The sequence below is a fragment of the Eretmochelys imbricata genome, chromosome 18 (assembly GCF_965152235.1).
Source record: "Eretmochelys imbricata isolate rEreImb1 chromosome 18, rEreImb1.hap1, whole genome shotgun sequence".
Lineage (NCBI taxonomy): Eukaryota > Metazoa > Chordata > Testudines > Cheloniidae > Eretmochelys > Eretmochelys imbricata.
In genome coordinates this window covers 15871813-15895777 of record NC_135589.1, presented here as the reverse complement: position 1 = coordinate 15895777, position 23965 = coordinate 15871813, and positions in this window count along the sequence as shown.

The following is a 23965-nucleotide window of genomic DNA, read 5'->3' as shown; positions in this document are numbered from 1 at the left end:
GTGAAATGCCCACGGTAAGCCGTCGAAGGAAGGCCTCTGGGCTGGTGATGATGGCAGTCAAGGATCAAATGGCGCAGAGACTGGGTGGTGTATGGCACCGACACGTCTTCCCCTCCGTTTCCGCAGAATTGAAGATTTCGTTTAAAAAATATATTACATTTCTAGCCCTTGTATTTGTTATTATTTATTGTTTGCATCATCATGGCGCACAGGAGACCTAGTCATGGACCAGACAGAACAAAACACAGAACAAAAAGAAGGCACCTGCCCTAAGGAGCGAAGGAAACCGTTCTGACTGGGACCCAGGGCAGCGCTGTTTTAGGCCAGATCTACACTAAAAAGTTCAGTTGACCCAGCTACGTTGCTCAGGGGTGTGAAAAATCCACCCCCCTGAGTGATGTCGTTAAGATGACCTAATCCCTGGTGTAGACAGTGCTCTGGCGACGGAAGAATTGAGTTGGAGAGGTGGGTTCGCTCCAGGGTGGGGAGAGCCCCTCCTGTTGGGGTAGTGAGTGGCCACACACAAGCCCTGCAGCTGGGCTGTTGAACTGGTTTACGTGTAGACCTAGTCTTCCTCAATCTGGTAATAGCCTGCCTGAAATGACACTTCCAGGCAGGGCTGGCCCTAGACCGAATGGCGCCCCAGGTGAGGAGTGTTTGCAGCGCCCCTCCCCCACTCCATTGGTTAAACTCTTGAATACCTTACGGCACCTCCCAAGTCCGGCACTCGAGGCAGTCACCTGGCTTGCCTGCCCCTAAATCTGACCCTGCTTCCAGGAGAGGTGTGAAGTGTCCCCATTCCCCTCAATGGGGCATTGGCTCTGACACATAACCATGGCGGTTTAACTATCATGATTAACTATTTTGCTGTTGATCATTTTTAACATCCAGCTACTGTGGCTACGTGGCCAGAGCTTGAGTAAATTGCTCACACACTTCAAGTCAGATGCTCCAGTGCAAACCACCGAGCTGAGGACTGGTACCTCACTGAGCTGAGGATTGATACCTTCCCAGTCCTCAGCTGTTCCAGCTCTGAGTTCATGTGTTGCCGGGCGGAGCGGGGTTCATCCCTTCTCTTTGGTGTTGGTTCCGGTTCACGTAGGGTCCATGACTGGGAAATATGCTTTGAGTTTCGGGCTTTGCTTTCATTATTATTGATCTTGCAGGAACACCTGGAGGCTGCAACCTGGATCAGGGCCTTGTGCATGTCCTACCCCATAACGAGAGACAGTGACTTCTCTGAACTTCGTACCGCAGAAACAAAGGATGGGGAGGGGAGACACGGGCAAAGTGACTCGCTCCAGATGACACAGCCGGTCAGTGGGAAAGCTGGGAAGAGAATCCATGTCTGCCAGCCTGCTCCCCTGAACCACACCCCCATCACAAGCTCCAGCATCCCCCTCAACACCAGCAAGGCCCCAAGAAATGTACTTAGAAGACACAGCCTACAGATCTGTATCTGACCTTCCTTCCTTGCCCAGCCCCTTGGTATGTTCCTGTCTTACTAGTCGTAAGTCCCACAATTTTGGGCCCCAGCCAGCGAAGCCGTAGAGGCCTGATGCTGGTAGCCATATGCCCATGGTTTGTTGTTGCATGTGTTTATTTTTTGTATGGCTGCTTCAGACAGGCATGGAGCATCCCTTTACCTAGGGTGAGGAAATCACCTTAGGGAAGAGGGGACCAAGACAAATATCAGCATCCGAAGGTGATGAATCTGTCTTCCCGGGCTGCATGTCCTTAGAGCAGAGAGAATATTAAAGTACCTTCCCCTGCTTAGGGCTCAGAGGCAGAACCTGGACTTCCCCAAATCTGTGTCCCCTGCAGTGCCCCCGAGGGAATGTGTCATCCTGGCCTTGCCCACACTTCGCACAGGTGGTTTTAATTATGGCTGCTGAGCTAACAAGCACCTGGGCAGACTGAATTTGCCTGTAGAGGCACAAGTTAATGAACCCGGGCCTACGAGGCTCCAGCCAACTCGCTGCTCATGAACTGAGCTCCGAGAGGCAGCACTGGCGTAACTACAAAGCAAACCTGCTCCCTCGGCAATCCAAGTCTATCTGCTTGTAGCACTTTGCAGATGCTTGGGTCTAACGCCCTGGCAGATGGCTGCTCCCACATCCAGGATGGAGAGAGGTGGAGCTCTCTTCTCCCAGGCCAAATGGGTCCAAAGGAGCTGAGCTTTGGAGTTAGAAATGGGAGAACTGCAAAATGTTTGGGGCTTAGAGAAGCACCCCAGAAACGTGGCTGCTTCTCTGAACTAGCACCTGGTGAGTGTGTAAAACTGGGCTACAATTATCTCAAGAAGAGGCTTCCCTGCAAGATTTCCAGTATTTCTCCTTTCCGCTCCAGCTGGAAATACCCGGCAGGGACCATTTTTTTGTTCTGTGTTTGTATGGCACCAGTTTGTCACTGGGGCTTCTTGGCACTACAGATAATAGCTAATACCACAAACAGAAACTTTCCATTTCCTGCACGCTGGAGTGCATAGGTCTCCAGAACAATAAGACAAAGTGTAGCTGAACGTGTCAGAGTCTTCAAAAGAGATTGTTTCTAAAAACGAGTAAAGATATTAGGAGAGTTCGGGTAGGAAGAGACTCTGGGGCATTAACAGCCTTTTCAGACTCATTTTCACCATCCCCATTGGAGACAGTCATGCAGAGAGGGCCTACATTTTAAGAAGCTTCTTCCTGATGCTTGTCACACAGCCGAATAAATTGAGAGAGGAGCTCCTTTGAATTCACTGGCTTCCATCTGTGTAAAACATAAGCGAGAGGGAAAACATGCCCCGAGCAGGCAAAAGTGTGTCTGCCCTTTTGTGCATGGCTGAGATGTGTGCTTCAAATGACCTGTCTGCACATGTGTGTGCAAATTAGGGATGCACATGCTCAAAAAAACCAGTGTGTGCAAATCTCTGACTCACCTGGCCTATGTCTCTTCCCAGTAGAGTGTGTGCTATGATCTTTTTACTGTATCTCATCCTTCCCTCTGCCCTTATATCAGAGTTCTGATATAAGCAGCATCAGATCTCTCCTTTGCCCCACGGGACTGAACAAATCCTGCAACGTATTGGAAACACTTCAAACGCTCTGTGAATTTCACAAATTGATACCTGGCAGATTTACCAGCTTTAGCAGTTTAACGCTTCTCTGCTGCGGTTTAATTTTACGCTGTTTTCGTTGACAGAAGGTTTAATATTCAAAGAAAAGGAAAAAAAAGTTTTAAAGCTTAGAACATTTCCCCTGGCGATAATCACTCAGACGCCACGGGGATTTGGCCTGGAGTTGATCTCTGAACGGCTATCATTTTTTCCCTATTAAAACATACCCTTAGGGGCTATGTGGCAAAACATAGCAGGAGGATGACCAGGACCGGCTCCAGGCACCAGCAAAGCAAGCACGTGCTTGGGACAGCGCAATTCCAGGGGCAGCGTTCCGGCCACCCTTTGATGCTTGAGCAGTTGTTTTGTCGGAGCTTCGGGTGGCCAATTTTTTGCCTTGGGGCAGCAAAAAACCTAGAGCCGGCCCTGAGGATGACCTTGTGGATAGAGCACTGGACTGGGACTCAGGAGACCTGGATTCCTGGCTTTGCCATTGCGCTGCAGGGTCGCAACACCCCTCTGTGCCTCAGTTTCCCCATCTTTAAAATTGAGCTAATGGTGTTGACATGCCTTTGTAAAATGCTGTGAGATCTACGGCTGAACAGAGCTAGGCATTATTATTGTAAACTCATCGTTTACAGCTGCTGCAGGGCGTGGCGATTGGAGCAAATAATCCACCATCTGTGGAGTCTCCCTCGTACAACCAATGAAACTGTTGCATGCAAATTAGCTGTAGCGTAAGGGTGTTGATTGGTTGAGTTACCTCTGATATCACAATGGTCCAGGGCTCTTAGCACGGCATCAGTGCGTCCCTTACTGTATGCTGCGCCGATGTAATTCATAAAGTCAAAACGGCTGACAACTGTAAAACTGGATAGTAACAGGCTGTGAATCCCAGTGATCGCTGAACCTGGTGATAGTCTAAACAAAACGAGCTCATAGCCATGTTTGTAGCTGTTTCCATCGCTTCACACAGACTCAGCAGACATTCTAGGCTTTAGAATGACACACACAGACCCTGATAATCCTGCAATCTTACACAGATACACTCATTCACAGCTTGGTCTGAGGAGGGACGGGATGAGCACAAGCCCTGGTTAGTAATGAGTGGGTTGGTTTAATATAAATGGGAAGACAGAAGGAAGGTCACTGCCAGCATTAAATGTTTGTGGCTCACTCGAGTCTTCTGCAGATCTCAAGTCCGCAGGAGCTTACACTAACAGTTTTTACCTTCATTTTGTGTCAGTTCCCCCCGCCCCCCCGGGGAGAAACAAACTCACAGTGAAACTCAGCCAGAAATACCGAGTTGTGTCCAATGCTGGGTTGCAATTCTGAGGCTTCTCAGATCCAGATGATGCATGGCATGCTGGGACCTGCAGTGTCAGTAGACTGCACCTGCCATGTTGGAAATGAGGCTGTCTGTCTAGCTCGGTTCCTAGATGGCCCCCATCACCTTCACATCTGGGCCTCACTCAAGTGGGTTCTACTCTTACAACACCCTGATGTGGCCGGGGAGTGCCATGATTCCCATTTTACAGATGGGCAATTGGGGCACAGAGTGATCAAGTGATAGGCCCAAGGTCACACAGCCAGTCTGTGGAAAAGTCAAGAACTGACTCTAGGGTTTGTGTCCCACTCCAGTGCCGTAACCACAAGAGGAGCTTTCCTCCCAGTGAGTGCTCTGTTAGAGCTCTTTGAGCCACATTTGACCTGTGGGCTTCACCTGCTAACCCAGAGGTACTATTTTCATTGGCGGTGGGACATTGTTATACATTTGAATAGTTAAATATTGTACCCATGCCAAGGAGAAATAATGATTTCAGGCGGGGAGGCAGTGCTCACCTTTCTGTTGTTTGTTTCTTCCGCTGACTCCTGCCAATGCACACAAAGCTCCGTGCCACTGAGAGTTCGAGCAAGATGAGGTTTCCGCATATCACAAATAGGACTCCTGCTTAATCTTTCTCCTGACAGGATGTGGGCAGCGTATCGGCCCAATAAATTGCTTTATGGCCTTGTTTGCTGCAAGCAATGCAGCCAAGGTAGGGAAAACATTGGTAAGCTTTTTTTTTTTTTTTTAAGTTCAGATGGTGGCATGGTTCCCGTATTTATTTACTTTAATGTCGTTATTTAAAGGGACACTGTTGAGTTATATTTGACACCCTCTGATTTAGTTTTTCTAAGAATGAGCTCATACATGTGGCAGAACATTAGAAAATATTGAACACAAAGGAGTTTTAAGTAACAAAAATAAACAAACACTCCCCCAGTGTTTGTGCAATTCAAGTATTACAGGGTTTTGGTGGTTCCGAGGGGCCTACACATTTCCTGTCTGTTCTATAGAGGTTCTTATATTGCCTCATCCTGCTAGAATCTGATCACCTTCCAAGATTGTATTAAGTAGCATTACTAACATCTGTCACTTGCGGTTCATTCTTTCTCTGATCTCCAGGGGGAGAATTCTGTGCAATGGTGTGTTTTGTTTAGTTAGGATTTTGATTGGGGCAATTTTTTTTTTATATGTATATGCTGCTAATGTGTTTATATCGGAGAAGGCAGGTCAGAGAAGTGCACCTTGCATTTGAAGTGGAAGATGGTGAGGTTTGTGATGGTCATTAGTTCTTATGGGAGTTTTTTCCACAGTCTCAGACCTGTAAAGCTCTCTCTCCTGCACAGACAGCTTTACGCTTGTTCCACACTGCCCATCACAATGAGGCCCTGATCTCAGGCCGACATCTATGTGCTACCATAGGGGCTGGACGTAGTGGTGCTGGGGAAGCTGCTGCAGCCCCTGGCTTGAAGTGGATTCCATTATGTAGAGAATTTACAGTTTGGTCAATGGCTCTCAGCATCCCCACTATACAAATTGTTCCAGCACCCCTGGGTGCTACTATAATACAAATGAAACAAATAATTAATAACAATGCAAGTGAAACGAACCCTACACAGAAGTGGAACTGTCCTGTCTATTTCATTGCCTACTTTATGAGAGAGAAAAAACAAACATAAGAAGCAAACTGACATCATGAAAAAGAAAATGTAAATGAAACGTCTCAGCTTTAATAAGGTATGGTATTATGAGCACAGCTGATCTGAAACTGGACAGTATTTCTGTGGGAAAAAAATTAAAAGAAACAAAACACTTTCTTCAAAAAAAAAAATCTGTTTTATCAGCAAAAAGCAAAAACTTGCACACTTTTCAGTTCTGTCGTTTATTGAAACAATGGAAAATTTAGAAAATAACCCCCTGAAAATGCTTGTTTAGAAAAAGAGCCAGTTTTCATCAAACTAAATTGAAAACAAAAATTTCTTCCACCAATTCTATTTGTGAATAACATAATGAAGAAATTTGCTTATGAAAAATATGTGATTTGTATCTTGACGGTTTCTCTTTAAGGAGAGGTGCCAAACTGCCAATGTCCAATCATAATATTTTGCAAGTATTTAGCAACTTTTATCTAAAGATCTTAAAGCACTTAAAATATATAATAGAGAGGGTGATTGTTTTTCCTCTCCCCTTCCCTTTTCTATTTAGATTGTAAGCTCTCCAGAGCAGGGGCTGCCTCTTACTATGTGTTTATACAGTGAGAAACATAATGGGACAGTGATCATCTTGACCAGGGCCTCTAGGCTCTTGATATTGTAATATAATTAAATAATGATGAATTATTAGGCAGTGTATTTTAGTCTGTAGCAGGTTGGCTGGCCCTTTAAGGCAAGCCAGGCTCAGCCGGGCCTGGGAATTAGTCCCCAGCTGATGGTGATATGGTAAACCTAATGATAATTTGTGACCCCAGCTGCAGGGAATCCGAAAGGACTACTTAAATAGAACTGGGACTGCAGTGTGGAGCCAGAGGCTGCAGAGAAGTTAGGGCTCTCTCCTTCAGGCCGGCGAACCCCCAGGGAGCAAGGTCAGAAAAGCAGGTCAGTGAAACCCAAGAAGGGCAGAAGACTCATTAGTTCAGCAGAGAAGGGAGGAGCCAGAGGCTGGAGCACCAAAGGGAGGCTGTTAAGCACAAGAAGAGGCAGGCAGTGGCCTACAGAAACAGCAGCACATCTGAAGAAGCAGACTTAGCCCTGGTCTACGCTACAAACGTATGTCGGTACAACTACATTGCTCAGGGGACCATCCACACCCCTGAGCGATGTCGTTATACCGACCGAACTCCCGGTGTAGACGGTGCTGTGTAGAGGGGGCTGCTCCCATCGATATGGCTACTGCCTCTGGTGGAGGTAGATTAACTACGCAGGCGAGAGAAGCTCTCCCGCGGTGTAGACAGTGTCTTCGCTAAGTGCTCTAGCTACTCTGGTGGAGCTGCAGCGCTGTAAGTGTAGACAAGCCCTGAGCTGCTTAATCCAGGGTCCCTGGGCTGGAGTAGAGGGTGGGTCTGGGTTCCCCTACGAGCCCTGAGAGAGGAGCATGCAAGCTCAATCTAGGAGCACTAGGTTCCGCTCCTGTAGGGGAGGGCCAGTAAAAACACTTCAGTGGAGCCTAAGACGGGTGCAAGAATTATTATGGGGCTGTTTAGCTTGGATTTTCAGTTGGATCCTGTTTTACCTTGGAAGGGGACCGAACATTTTGCGATTGGGCCGGAGGACTGAAGACCTGGTGAGAGGCAGCCGCCCAGCAGGAAATGCCGGGGGTGAGGACCCCTTGCAGCATTGCACCCTGACACAAGGGGATGCTGCGGGTGGAGAGTGCAGCACATTGTACAGTCCCATTTTGCTGACCTCTGTGTCGTAGTTAGTTGAAGAGATGTGACTCTCCCAAGGTGACGGAGCGAGCAAGTGCTTTAGCTTTAGACACCTCCTGAGCTTAGTGATGACCATTTCTTCCATTGTTGTCTGTCCAGAACAAGACATTTGATGCCATCATAAGTGTCAGAGTTGGGAACAGAAGTTGGGAGTCTTGATCCCCAATGTCTTGCTCTACCATTAGATCCCATTCCCTCCCTTGGTTCCCGAAGACTGTAATGTCTTATGGCCAGTGAATCCAGCTCCAGCGCTGGAAAGTTCATCTGGAATGTCAGACGCTGCTGAGGTGACGGGAGTCAAAGGTACAAGGAGAGGCAAGTCTCTGGAGAGTGCCCGCGGCCAGCCGCAAATCCATGTGAAGCCGGATTAAGAGCGCACAGAGATAGTGTCATGTTTGGCCTGGGCCCAAGACTCTCGATTCCTAGAGTGCTGGAGTCAAGCTGCCAGAAATGTGATCGCCTGGAATGTGCTTTAAAATAAATATTTCCTCTCAGGTATTTCTTTCATCTAAGGGTTACTGGCAAGGTTGACATGCCTAAGATCCAACGCCTAGTTTAGTTTGGGATCTGTTTCCTAATAGAGAACAATTTATCCATCCCTCCCAAATCAGGCCTGCAGATTGGCTGCTGAAATCTGAACATCTCAGCTGCGTGACCCAGCAAGGAGAGCGGTAGGACTGAGATGGTCTCCGTGGGTGCATGGGCCATGAGCCATATTTTGCTTTCCCTTCCATCTGGTGCTAGCAAGAAGCTGTAACATACAAGAGCCCAGAGTTCTGATGCACTCAGCTTTGGACCGAAAGCAACCAGCAGCAATCAGAGAGATTAAACCGAAGACTTTATTCGGGCAAACGTAAAAGCCATACTGCCTGCCATCTTGTCTTTCTCCGCCCTACTCTAGCACCCTCTGGTGTTCTCCATTGTATACTGCAATGTAGGTTTTCACCCCTGCTCAGTTCAGTGGGCCTTAGGTGTGATTTGCCAGGAGTGCTATCTATGAATAAACTTAGTTTTTTTCCATTGATGGAAATCCCATTGTAACAGCCAACTTGGCAAGAATGGAGGGTGCTACTTATATAATTGAACAAATTATAGGACAGAATATTAGCTTTGCATAAAGCAGAGTGAATGATTTATAACATGCAAACACTGCCCACCTACTCCATGATGCACAGCACACACAACTCTCTGGGCTTGTTCTGTTTGCTTGGCCTCAATACAACTGGGCAGAAGTTTCATGTGAATAACCAGTAGTTAACTAGGTAACCAGTAGCACTGGGGATTAAATGAAATGAACATTCAATGTTAATGCTGTTGGTTGGGAAAGGAGGAGTTGAGGGTACAGTGCTTTTAGACCTCCGCAGAGACAGCCAGTCACCATCTCTGCGATGCATTTGGAAGGAAGCCACTTGGCTTTGTCCTCTGGTTTGTGGAGAATACTTTGCAGCTCTCATCTTTCAGGAAATATTTCATTGCTGGAAAGGGAGAATTATCAGAGTCCCTTGCTAAATAAATATGGGTACAAAATCCACAAATATCCCACACGTCTGGACAGCGGGTGGTGAGTTCTCTGCGCCAGGCTCCCTCTGTCCAAGTAGCTAAGTTCAAAGTTGGAACCAGAAGAGGAATAGAAAGATTGAGATGAACTGAAATGGGCGTGAGGTGGAGGGGAAGGCAGTGGCAGATGAACTGAACTACTCAATGTGTTTCTCATGTAATCGCCAAAAGCTTCTCCTGGGTTTGACAGACGGTGCGACTTGTTTTTCAAATGATCTCAGGGATTTTGTTTTCTTTTTTCACATTGGGGCTTGTGAAACTGAAGGACTGATAGCAGTGACAGCAACCAGGCAGAATGTAGGTGAGCATTTCTGCTCATGCACGTTTAGTCCTGACCTGCAACCCCCTGCTAGTCCACCTCTGGGTACCCCCAGAGCTCTGTCCTGAGCACCAGCTATTGTCAAATTGCTAAGGGGTGAGCTGGTGCTTTGGGATGTTATTAGTTATCCAATCCCAGGTGTAAATTTTTGGTGATCCTTTACACTGTGTAGTTACTAGTGTAGTTGGAGATGGACAAATACCTAGGAAACAACACTCGACACCTGGCCTGAGTGAAATGAGCTGGGAACAGGCTCCTCGTGGACAAATATCTGCATTGCATTACAATCAGCAGCACAGTTGCACTTATTGAGTCCTTTGTTGTTACCCTCTGCGGGGAAGCCCCAGAGCGAATAGATCCTAGATGCTCAGGGGATGGTTGCCTCTGCAGATCAAGGCTGAGACACACTGGCAGGGGGTCAGATGTCTGAGAAGCTCCCTCTGCCCCATCCACATTGTTCCTATTCCATGGATAAGAAAAGGATTTCAGTCTCCAGGGCTGTCAAGCTGGCACCAAGGAGCAATGGTCTCATGTTGCAGTGGGGGAAGTCTAGATTGGATATTAGTAAACACTATTTCACTAGGAGGGTGGTGAAGAACTGGAATGGGTTACCTAGGGAGATGGTGGAATCTCCATCCTTAGAGGTTTTTAAGGCCTGGCTTGACAAAGCCCTTGCTAGGATGATTTAGTTGGGGATTGGTCCTGCTTTTAGCAGGGTATTGGACTAGATGACCTCCTGAGGTCTCTTCCAACCCTAATATTCTATTCTATGATTCTAAGTCCATGTTTTAGCATTTGTTATCCCCTGGGTTTAGTCCATTCCTGGCTCTCTGGCCCCACCTGTGTTTCAGGGGCTGGGCCATTTGCAGTGCTTAGTTTGTAATGAAAGAGGTGCAAGTTTATTACATTCATAACTAATGCAGCAAGTCCAGAGGTGCTGGGGCTATGAACTGCCAAGCCAAGTTGCCGGGGCTCTGTCCTGGCACAAATTCAGCTCTGGCCTTTTTGCTCTAGTGGGCTCCACCCACACTTCTGGGATTTCAAACAGGCTGGCATTACATTCATTTTAAATAAAACAGATCACGGTGCTCCAGCTCTGGTCATATCAAATGTTGTTGTTATTATTGTTTTGATCATAATCATGGACCAGGACCCCATGGGGCTGGGTACTGCACAAACATAGACCAACAAGACCCAACGATCTCACAATCTAAGTGAACAGCATATGTACAGCCCGTAGGACGCTGGGACTGTGGTCTGTGACTTGGGCTGCTAGATGCTACCACAGTACAAATAATAATAATAATTAATATAATGATGCCTGGCTTAAAAAAATACAAAACTAAAAGATCACATCCCTCTGGTGCTCCCTTCAGCTCCCCCATCCTAAAATTCAGGTTAATCCATTGTAAACCACTTTCTGGAGTAGTGGCGTAATTCATGCCACCACAGGAACGCTGAGATCCCACGCCACCAGCTTTTAGGCTGCTCAGTGGGCAGTCTCTCTTAGCTAGAGCCTGGCCCCTTCTGAAAGTGCGGAATAAAGCTCTCTGTAATCCACACTGGGAACTCTGGTATTCATGAAGCTCAGCCCTGCTTACGAGAACCGAGATTCCAGAAATATGTTGGTTTATAGAACAAAGCGGGTGGGTATGCTGGAAGGGGAGGGAGGTCTTTTGGTTTGGTTTATATTCAAAGATCCAAAATATCACAGAAATGTCTTATGTTGATGAAGCAACCTTCGACACCAGGAAACATACAACCCAGGGCCTCTCTTGGTAACACAGGAGTGAACGGATGCAGCAGCCGTTCAGAGTCAGCATATGATGGCCTGGCGTTAGGGGCCTACTCCCATGCTTAGAGGTGAGCACGTGCTTCAGTATTTGGCTGGATCAGGGCCAGCCCACTCAGCATGTTGCAGAATGGGGAATCCCCCCAGGGAAGGGATGAGGGGTTGTTTCCTTGATGAGCTGTGAATGAGACACGCCATCAATAATGCAAACGAAGGGACACTGGGGACAACATATATGCATCCGATGAAGTGAGCTGTAGCTCACGAAAGCTTATGCTCAAATAAATTGGTTAGTCTCTTAGGTGCCACAAGTCCTCCTTTTCTTTTTGCGAATACAGACTAACACGGCTGTTACTATGAATGCTGGAGTATGAAGCTCTGAAATGCTGTTAAGAATTACTGCATCCCTGTTGGTCACAGGATATGAGAGAGACAAGGTGGGTGCGGCAGACCTGCCGACAGGGGGCCAAAGGGGCCAATTGCCCAGGGGCCCAGGAAATTTAAAAGGGCCTGGGAGCCCCAGGCCCTTTGAAATCACCTGGGCGGGCTGCTGGGCTCCCTGCGCACGTAACCGCTCCAGGTGCTGCGCTTTGCAGGCCAGCGTGATTGGTCCCGGAAGTGACAGGTGGTCCCGGAAGTGACGGACTCATCACTTCTGCCCCGGGCCATGCTCCCCCCTACCCCCCCCCCCCGCCCCAGAGATGGCCCTGGCCGTGGGGCCTGGAATTGCTGTTGGCGAGCCTGGAGTGAGGGAATTTCTTTTATTGGACCAGCTTCTGCTGGCGAGAGGGAAACAAGCTTTCCAAGCTTATACAGAGTTCTTTTTCAGGCCTAAGTGTGAAAGCTTCTCTCTCTCAGTGGCCGAAGTTGGTCCAGGAAAAGCTATTCACCATCCACCTTGTCTCGCTATTAAGAATTCTTGTTTGCAATAGCACCCTGAGGCTCCAATCAAGATCCCTTTGTACTGGTTGCTGTAAAAGGGGTTGTGAATAGCAGCAAAGGGGCAAATTTTCATGACTAAGTTTTGTCTATATTTGCCCAGCTCTCCATGTGAGTGGTGGGTCAAGGTGCCGGCCAGTTCTTATGTCATCCGAGCAGGTTTGTCCGTCCCTAGTTTGCTGTGTTTCTCCTGAACAGGGAAGCTTGAACCCACAGGCTGATAGTTGCTTGCTGAGGATTCTGCCCAAGCATCTTGGTTATACTCTAGCCTGTGTTGGCTAAGGGGGGACTTTTCAGCCGGCAGAGTCGGCAGCAAAATGTAGCCTGGACTATTTTTTTGTTGTTGTTTTTAAACCAAAACAGTCTGAGGTTGTGATGGACAAGCTGGGGATGCAGGGCCGGCTCCCGGCACCAGCGTTCCAAGCAGCTGCTTGGGGCGGCATTGAGAATGGGGCGGCAGCTCCGTGTCTCGCGGCGGCAGTTTGGCGGCGACTGCTTGGGGTGGCGAAATTGGTAGAGCTGCCCCTGCTGGGATATCATCATGGCTCCTGTTATCCTGAAAGCTAGAATAGTGCAGTCCTGGCGTTCGGCCTCTTCCCACAGAATAGAGGGTTTGTCATTGTCCTGGAGGGAAAGGGTGGTGCAGAGCTGGGGATGAGGTCTAATGGTTAGGGAAAGGGGCTCAGAGGCAGGTCTGCAGGGTTGTATTCCAGCTCTGCCACTAACCTGGGGCTAGATCCAAATTCTCCTTGATGTCAGTGGGGGCTGAAGCAAACACGACTGTGAGATTTTCAGGCCTTCCGCTATCTGTGAAATGGCGGTAAAAATGTGTTTACTTCACAGGGATTTTGTGAGCATTAGCCAATGTATATGAAGTGCTTTGAGATCCTTGTATGTATTCCATATAAGTGCAAAGATTTCTTAATAATAAACAAACTCTTTTTGTTTATCACAAAAAGGAAAACAAACAATAAAACTTGCACCAAGCTCACCGTTTCAGTATGCAACACCCAGAGCATCTAGAGGGGAAGCAAGCATGCATCTGCCAAGGATATCTGGATCTAATTTACAAAGGGCTAGGAGGGGATAATCACAAGGAAATGGGAGATGTCTCCTTAGAAGCTCTTTATAAATTGGATCCCACTATTAGCAACAGTGTCTGAAGATGCCCTGAGCTCTGTGGACTGAGACGATGGAGCAGGACCAACTTCTGCGTAAAGTTTGTGGTTTTCAAACAACTTTCCTTTTTAATAGACTTTTTGTGGAAAGCAAGCAGTCAATATTGGTTTCAGCTTGTTCCCTCATCTTTATAAGCCTGTAGGTTAGACATAGGCTCACACTAAACCTCCAGATCTCAACACACACACATTTGGTGTGCTCAAAATACAAATTTTGCAGCTCAACTCAGTCTCTCAGGAATGCTGTAACAGGGGGTGAAGTTCAGGAAAAAGGTCCAAGTTTGGGATCAGCTGTGGGTAGGAGACACAATTTTGATTTGAAGCGTCTCGGAACTTCTCCAGACGGCAAAAATTGTTTGGAAAACAAAATATTAGGAGATTAGCTTTTCCTGTAGTATTTCTGAATTTCAGCTTCTAGTCCTGCCTGACACCTGGCAAGACATGCAGAGCATGAAACAGAACAATATTGGGAGTGGAGTGAGTAAATGATCTTTCCTCAGCCTCCAAAAAGGTTTTATTCAAAATGTCTGAATCTATGAAATTCTGGGAAAAGGATCAATGGGGGAGAGATTTTTTTTTCTCAGTTCTGCCATTGTGCAAATTCTGTCAAGGCATTTGGTTTGTTTCATTTCGAAAACCTTTAGTACACCTTGAAGTAAGAAAAAAAAAACACCTCAAAAATAAATAAAATCCATTTTGCCATTCTCCTTTTTAAAAAGAAATTAAAGAGAGGGAACGAAAGATCTACAATTAATCTCCCAACTTGGCTTCTGTAGATAGCTCCTGCTCTAAGGAGCTAACAGCTGGACACTGGGTGCTGCTGTAATACAAATAAATCATAATAAGAGGTGGTTCGTGAAGTGTATTTGGTGATAGAAAGATAAGGACTCACCGCAACTGGGCTGGAGGAGCTAGTCAGGTCTGTTAACTTCTTGAAAAGTGGGTAGGCCAAATCCCATATCCCATTTGCAGATGAAGTTGCTAATACTTGCCATTCAGCTGCAATCTAAAGACCATTCTGTGACTGGAAAGAATTCAGGCATAGAGCAGACGGCGCCAGGCTGGAGGAAGGAAAGGCACTTTCAGGATCTGCCTCTTGGCAGTTTAGCTCACAATAAAGGGACAAAGAGACAGGGTAGAGTGTGCTTTATTATGGCTGCTTATTTTATTTTGGAAAATGAATCTGGAGCTGGGGAACAGACTGGGATTGGCAGTCCAGGAGTTGTTGATAAAGGAAAAAGTACAGAAAACACAAGTAGCAAGCGTGTGCTTACACACACAAATACTCGGTGGTACTGTGACTTGCCGGCACAGGAGCAGAGTAGAATGGCCCCAGTGCCATACCGGCTAGTAGGTTACGGAGGACGAGACATTGCTTAGCACCAACGGTAATGGTGAGATGCAGAGGTTAGGAGGGAAAGCGCCCCTTCGTCTTAGCAATAAATCTAGCCAGGTGGAGGCATTGTGGTCTAGCTATGAGCACGCTGGTATGGGAAGGTGGCAGTCCGGGGTTGTGTTCCCAGCTCTGCTACTGACTTGTTTTGCAGTCTTGAGCAAGACACTTCATTGCTCTGTGCCTCAGTTTCCCCATCTTTAAAATAGGAATAACGACACTTACCCATCTGTGGGACGCACTTTGAATCTTTGCATGAAAAAGTGCTATCAGTGGCTGATTTTTACTAACTAAGGGGAGAAGGTGGCTGATAAACTGAGAAAGGATCATGACGCCCCTACCAACCCTTTTGTACAATTTCTGGCTTGAAAGGCCAAACCCAAACTAGATTTAGGGCTAACGCAGCCGGGGTCAGAGTCAAATCGGGTCAGAGCCAGGCCCACAAGGCAGCACATGGCTATTCAGAGGCATGTGCACTGAAGTCGGCCTGTGCCTCTGCCCACGAGCCTGTAGGCTGCCTGTGTGGTTCTGTGGTGGTGTGAGTTATGACTTTAGAAGGGGGGGGGGAAGGGACAAAATAAGTAGCCGAAGATGAATAGTGGGTTTTTTTGACAGCTCATTAAGCCTATAATAAGTGCCTGGCTGTGTTGCTTTTGGGAGCAGGTTCTGTGGTCGCGGAGGAAAAGATGGCTAATGCGTTTATTTGTACATCGCATTTCGGAAAATTGCTTAAGTTGTATTTCTGACTGTTTCCATCACTGCCTCGGCTCTGTCTGCGCGCAGCCTGCCAAAGCTGGCCGGAGGAGAGCCATGCTGCAGCAGGAAAGGGCTTCTGTGCTTTCACAAGAGCCCTCCCCTCCCTATACCCTGCTTCCCCCCACCCCTCAGATAACAGAGACCTCGGCGTCATGGCAAAGGGGACTCGAAGAAGGGACAGACCCTGCCGGAGCCTGCCTCCCGTGCCCACCCAGCTAGATGATTGAGTCTGTTTCTAATGCTGTGGGCAGGGAAGGTGCTCACCATCGGGGACTGTAGTCCCACTGTGGGCTAGGCATGGCTTGGACCCCTTGCCCCTCTCTCCCCACCCTTTGAGGGGGTTCAAATAGATTTCCTCAGCTCTGGATTAGCTTCTCATTTGGCCAGGGGCATTGCTTTGTCTTGGGATCTTTCCTGAGTCTGTTTCATTTGCAAAAAGTGAAGCTGGATGCTGGTTAAGTTGAACAAGTGGCACTCCATTGAACCCTATGGACTGCTCTGTCTATGGGCCTCAGTTGCTTCCAGCTTAACTCCCCGCCTTCCCCAGTCCCCGGCTGTCCCCTCGGACTCTAGTTCCGCTGATCATGATACATCGATGAGAGAGAGCTTGGCCATGAGTGACTGCACAACGCTGAGTGAGCTACCCACGCCAGCAGTCTGTGCAGAACAGAGCAGCCCCTGCTCCCCTACCCCAATGCAGGAATGAGCGGGCAAGAAGTGGGTGGAGCCAAGGCTGAGTTTGCCCAATGGGCTGCCCAGTAGAGCTGAACTGGTACATGGGGGCAGTAATTTGTACCGGGTTCAGGCATGGCATAGTTTACTTCCTGCCTGGAGCAAGGGAGGAATCAAGGACTGAATTGCAACCTTTCCTGTTGCAATTTGGTCTCTGGTCTGCTCTGAGGCAGCTGTGCACTGTCCTTCACCTAGGATTTGTAGTAACTGCACAATCCAATCCAAAAACGGGCCAGAGCTGCAATATTTGGATTAAGATCCAGAATTTGACGCCTCTTTTCTCCACCACCTGCTCGGGTTGCCAATTTTGGTTGGAAGTAGTGCCATGACATCCCATGTCGTCCTAGGACATAATCTTTAATGCCCGGAGACTCCAGGACAATCTTGGAGGCTTGGTAACCCTACCCCAACAGTCCAACAATCATGGGATAGAATTTCAAGCCATTGAGTAATCAGTGGAATTCTGGCACATCAGATTTATCCAGAGCTAGGGGTACTTGATGGGGAAGGTCTACAACTAATAGCTGCCATGTGTTCCTTACAGAGTCCTAGCATTGCCAATGCTTAAATCATTACCTGCCACAGGAACTCCACACCTAGGGCTAGTCAGATCTTCATTAACTCCATGAGAGCTCCTGGAGGGTTTGGAAGTGGAAGCCTTCAAACAGATCTGCTCCCCGTGAGGACTGGCTACGGCTGCTAGGGAGAGGCAGGGGGTGCAGAAAGTGAGGGGATGACATTACAGTGAGGGGGTGACATTGCAGCTACTGTAGCTGTAATTCATCCTCTCGCTTTCTGAAGATGTCCCCCCTTCAATGCCCCCCCCCTTTGTTAGTTGCTGTTTCTCTCCCTGCCCCCAGCCACCCACCCGCCTGGTCGTCTAGACTGCCAATCTGCAAGGTTCCTCGTCTTTCTGTCTGCACAGGATGAGTAATGTTTACGCTCATTTACTTAATCCCTGCTACTTCAAGATGTCCTCAGGCCAGCAGGAATGCAGGGCTGAGACATTAACAGGAGACCTGGAGAGCAGTAAAAACAGAGCACAAAATGTAGGGCCTTTCCCCCTCGGTACTGGTGGGGTTCGGGATTCCATAGAACCGAGTATCCTCAGTGCACTGGGGGGATGGGGGGGAATCCCTTCGTCTAACTGCCCCTCCCAGCCGGGTCAGACATTCCTTTCCTAACTACCCTTTAAATCTAAGGACTCCTCTTTTCCTTCCCTGAACGTTCTCTTCACTGACCCTGGCCCTATAGCCCCATCCTGTCCCTTTCTCCTCAGGACTCTACCTCTGGCTTCTTGGGCCATCATGCTGCAACCACTGCCCTCGCTAACTTGGGATTAGGGCCATTCTATCTACCTGCATAGTATTCCCTATAGCCCCTCAAGTTCCCCCTGTGGTGTCATGCCCACCCCTCACAAGCCATCCCTTTCCATTACTACCCTCCCCAGCAGGCTTCCCCTGGGAACTCGCCACCCTTCCTCTCATGCGCCCCTGCCCCAGAGCAAACCCTTCTTTAGAGCGCGCCTCCTCATTCTCAGCCACCCACACACTCCTTGTGGTGTGATGGGCTCCTCTGCTGATGAGGATCCCCCTGTTCTTAGGTGGTGGGGTTCCTCCAATGAGCCCCCCTCGCCTTTGCCTTCCTTATGAACTCCCCAGCCAAACAGCCTAGGGGTGAGCCCCAGCTAGTTCTCCCATGTGGACATTTGCCCTTCTGGGTTTCTCCTTCCGTCCACCCCCAGTCGTCGATAACCCCCTGTGTCTCAGTACGCTGCCCCTGAAAACTGCGTCCGCCAGCTCTGGAGGCCCTAAAAACCTCTGGTTTGCTGCTGCCTCAACATGCAGCAGGTTGCTGACCTATCTGCTTCTACATCAGTTGCTGTTGATTCTGCTGCCAGAACCACGGCGTCCCGGCATCCCACTGCTGGTACCATGTGTGCAGGGTCCTGCCTGGGCTTCATGACTCCATTTCCCTTATCCTCAGCATAAACTAGCCCAAACAGGCGTTTCCTTTAGTCTCTAGCATGTTCTTCTGTACTCTGACTCATCCCTCCTCAAAAGCAGTCATACACGCCCTCCCTCCATCCCTGCAAGCTGGGGGTTACCAATCTTTTCTTCAGAGTTGTATCTCACCTGTCTACATCTGCTGGGAGTGTATTCCTTCAGAGTGTCTTTCCAATTCCCTTCTCCCTCCCTGAGCACTATTTTTTCCATCACAGGCCTCTTCTGAGTCTAGAGACCCCTCCTTCCTGCCCGCCTGGTGAATCCCCTTTACTGTGCTCCAGTCCTGATTTGCCAATAAATCACCCCCTGGAATAGCCAGTTGCTCCAAAGTGGAGTACAGACTAGGGTTGTCATGGGCAAACTAAGCCCATTGAAAGGCCATTTGCCCCGTAATGCGGTGGAGGATATCTGAATGGATGGCTGGGTGGATTCATAAGATGATGGACAGGATCAGAGGTCCTGATCCCATCCCGTGTCCAGACCACCAGATCATGCCTATAAGCTACTGCAAAACAGGATTCATCCTGGAGTAAACTGAGATCCCTGTCTAGAGCTGCTGTAGCATCTGTAGTTATCGAAAACCTACAGCAGCAGACCATGAGTGGCTTTCTTTGATGGAAATTTCCATCTCCTCTAGACTTCAATAGCGTGAGGCACAAAGACGGAGCATGAACATGATGAGCTGTGCCTGGCGCCACCGGTGGGCCTGTGGCTTCCCAGGCCCTTTGACGCTCCGTCAAAGGCCCCACACCGAGAGCGTGTTTGGGTTCCATGTCGGTGGTTTGTTTATTCATTTCTCCAAGGGGTGTCTAGGTAAACTCCATGGGTCTGTCCGCGTGAACGCTCACACCGAGAGAACTTGCCACGAGCTGCGGTGGGGATTCTGGGCGCCGCCATGTGACAAGACACCCCAGCGTGGCGAGTATAGCTGGAGGTAACATCTAATTCCAGGAGCGAGGGGACCAGCCAGCAGTGCTATGGTCATGCAACACAGCGCTGCGATAAAGTAGCTCTCATGGTCCCAGGAGGTTGGATTGAGTTGTGGAGACAAGCAGCACAGCCCTGGGTTGCCACTCCTTGGGAGAATCAGAGGCCAGTCTGTCAGCACAACACAGCTTTGAGTCTTCCCTGTCCATTGCCTTCATTACCTCCCCTGGCTCCATCCTTCACGACGTGTGTGGTGTACCCTACCCAAGCAGATGTATGCTGGCCTTCCTGTTATTAGATTATTCTTGGCAGTTCCTACACTTCTCATAATTAGCTCTCTAAGAGGGCTAAGCAAGAGCAACACGAACGCTGCCATTTTGTCTGTGAGGCTGGCAGGGGAAGGTACAAAGGAAAAAGAAGCTGTGACCTGTAGAAAGCATGGTAGAGGAGCCTTCTCTCATTTCAGAAAGCATCCAAAGGCCCTTCACTCAAACAGGACAGACCGTCAGGTGGTGTAACTCTGGGTGACCCAATCAGGTCAATGGGATTATGCCACTTCATGGCCACCGAGGCACACACTCAACATCATTTTGCAAAAGACGCCAGCTGGGTTTAAGCTAAAGCAGGAGCTGCTGCCACTGTGACCCAGCTGGAGGCTGATATGGGCTGAAGCCACAATGGAGAAGATGCACTGGTTAATTCAGCTATGCAGATGACGTTCTGTGGTGCTTGATCAAGCAGCTGCGGCTGCTGCTGATGTACAGAATGTGGAGACATTCTGCATTGCTGAACTAAGGCGGATTTAAAAGTATAATAGCTGGCAATATTCAATAGTCACCCTGACTCCAGGAGGGCTTATCTGGACTCAGGTTTGAAAAAGGAAATGGTCAAACTCGAATGAATTATTTGCCATGTTGTTGTAGCCATGCTGGTCCCAGTATATTAGCGAGACAAGGAGGGTGAGGTAATACCTTTTACGGGACCAACTTCTATTGGTGAAAGAGACGAGCTTTCGACCTGAAGGAGCGCTCTGTGTAGCTCAATAGCTTATTTCTTTCACCCGCTGGAGTTGGTCCCATAAGAGGTATTACCTCACCCAGCTTGTCTGTCTGATGAAGTGAGCTATATCTCACGAAAGCTTATGCTCAAATAAATTGGTTAGTCTCTAAGGTGCCACAAGTCCTCCTTTTCTCTCTGATGAGTTATATCAGGCTCCATGAAGAGAAATTGTATCAACATAAACTCACAAAAAGGCAGAACCTTCATGATCAAAAAAAGCCGAGTCTCGGCTCTGATGGTGAAATTCGCCCCGGGCAGAAGGCCAGCACTACCTAAGCACCACTTACATCCCACTTTAGGGCCTATATGGATCTAAGTGACACATAGGTCTTGTCCTGGAAATCTGCACAGGGGTGAATATCATCCTTAACTCAAATCATGATTATCCCTGTTGTTTCCACAGCAGCCCCACTGCCGCTGACTCAACACACGGCCTTGGGTAAATTACATCACTGCTTTGTGCCTCAGTTTCCTCACCTTAAAATGGGGGCTGTGCTCCTTGACCTACCTTGTGGATGTGTTAAGGATGGAGAGAGCCCCTGATAGCTTGGTCTTTCATCAATTTCTTTTACAGTGCATTTTTTTTAATACATACAAAGAACCTGTGTGGAAAGTCCAATAGAAATTAATAAATAACAGGACTTTTCGGCAGGTTCTCAGCAGCAAATTACAATATCCCTTGTGTTAGTTTGTCAGCTGGCATATTGGAAGGGGAAGAAACCAAGTCTTCACGCATTTTGTTCCTCCTCGCCCACTTGCTCTGCACATCTTACTCCTGTAAGCCCAGCTCCACGGTGTGGGTAACCCAACCAGCGGCGTAAGGGAGACACTTACTTCCCTGCATGGACAGAGCACCCAGTTAAAAGCTAGCCATGTGAACGTTATTTACAGAGCCATAAGTGCACAGAGCTCTGGTATTGTGGGTGATCCGTAGTAAAAATACAGTGGACTGCAGAAGAACACACCAACAAATTTACAACCTAAAGCCACAAGCTCAGGCAGTACAGTCTGAAGCCAAACACAGAGTGCACGTCCACAGCACTTTTCATCTGCAAAGCAAGAATTGACTACAGCGAAGTGCAGTGGCCTGCGTTGTGCAGGAGGTCAGCTTAGATGGCCACAGTGATTCCGTTCAGGCCTTAAAATCTACGAATTCTGCAAACATTAACCAATTAATTGTCATAACTGTCCCACGAGGCTGGTCAGAATCATTATCCCTATTTTACAGATGGGAAAACTGAGGCAGAGAACAGTCAAATGACATATCCAGAGCCACAGCAAGAGTCAGTGGAAGATCTGGGATAGGAATCTCCTGGTTCTTAGTCCTCTGGAGTTCCTCCACCTTGTATCTGAGGAGATGCATGAGCTAACTTCTTGGCTGAACCAGCCAATATATGAAATCAGCATTTTACTGTCAGGATCTCTGATCTTTCATGGCAGAATGAAGTTAATTGACTTGGTCGACTTGCAATTTCACACATAACGGCTCACACGTTGCTAAACAAACAAGCATCGTTTGGTAGCTCCAGTTCTCTCAACATGAGATCATGTCCGGTCTGACTCTAACACAGTATTTTTGTTTTATGCTGGCCTGACGCCTGGGTAAAAACTCTACTTGTCTTACACTGTGTTTGGAGGTGTGTGTGCGTGTGCAGGGGGCTGGGAATGACTAGACTTCGGTTTTGAAAGCGACGTATTTCCAAGAACACTCAGCGTGAAGGCATTTAACCCTAAATCTTGACCTACCTTTGCACAGCGCCTTTAAAATTCTTCATACTGAGTTGAACTCAGAGAACTAGCAAAAGACCTAGGCACTATTTAAGTCTTTGAAATGCAATTTAAGTGGGACTGCAGCATGGTCAATGCTCACTATTTTATTGCGAGGCTGAGGATCTGGGGTGTTCTCAAAGCTCCAGCTTCCGGATTCCTATGATGATGTGAGAATCTCAGCTTTCCTTTAAAAGAAATAAATATGTTTTTTGTGGCTGCAGAGAAAAGCCTGAAATTGTGAACCCCCAAAAGCCTCCGATTCTAGAAGGCCAATACAAAGACCCCTGCATAGATTATGTTTAATAATCTCATGTTTTTTAAAGGTTTCAGAGTAGCAGCCGTGTTAGTCTGTATCTGCAAAAAGAAAAGGAGTACTTGTGGCATGCATCCGATGAAGTGAGCTGTAGCTCACGAAAGCTTATGCTCAAATAAATTGGTTAGTCTCTAAGGTGCCACAAGTACTCCTTTTCTTTTCTTAATGCTGCTTTTGCTTCTGTTCTGTTTTCTCTGGGCCCTCCATCAAACATATCAGAGGGACTGGACCTACTGCCCCATCCCATCGCGAGGGGCAGGATGCCTCTGTCTGTATGTAGGGCGTGCACAGATGGGCTCGGTATGGAAAGTGCCCCATGGCCATGAGAATGGTGCTTTGTTAACAGTTACATTCAAAGAAAATATTACAGCCCTCAGCTAAGACACATTTAGTGAAATGAGTCACTACCAATATCCCTTTAGAGGGGGGTCTGTTTGCTTTGAATGCAACACCCCTTTGGAATGATAACATCAATTTTACAACAGCAAATGTGTCACATTGCAACCTGGGGCTATCCTACCAGCTGTGAGCACCTAATCACATTTTGACAAAAGAAGACCCGGCTCTTTATTGTGTTTGCTCAGAGACGATGACTGCCTAGCGAGGTCTGGCATGCTCATTTGATCATTAGCAGTCATCTGTTAAGCCAGACTTCTTGGAGGGCCTGGGGATGGGGGAGGGAGATGTGCTTGAATGAAACAGAGCTGGTTTGCTCTCAGAGTGTCAGACAGCGGAGCGAAACGCAAGCAGAATAAAGCCATCCTTGCACAGGCTGGTTAAGGAAGAAAATATCACTACAGATCTGCTTCTGCTGGCTGCTGGGCTGGCCACAATGAATAGCACTGGGCAGATTCTCCAGGGGTGTAAATTGATTTCAATGGAGCTGCACCTGTTTACACCAGTCGAGGATCTGGCCCCATATTTGGAAGAAAGAAAGAAAGAAACATTAGAAGGAAAATAGGGAAATGTCTATGACTGCTTTAAGAAAAGGAGTACTTGTGGCACCTTAGAGACTAACCAATTTATTTGAGCATAAGCTTTCGTGAGCTACAGCTCGCTTCTGTAGCTCACGAAAGCTTATGCTCAAATAAATTGGTTAGTCTCTAAGGTGCCACAAGTCCTCCTTTTCTTTTTGCGAATACAGACTAACACGGCTGTTACTCTGAAACCTATGATTGCTTTGCTGCTCTTCGCCCACAGCCCTTCTGTGCTACCAGGCACATTTCATTGACATCAATAGAATGGGAAGCTGTTCCTGGTACTTTCTGCAACACAGCAAGTGCTGTCTAATACAGGTGTGTTCTACCAGGACAAATCTTGTGTGTTCATCAACAGGATGCACCTGATACATTCAGCTGTGTGGTGTTCTATCAGTT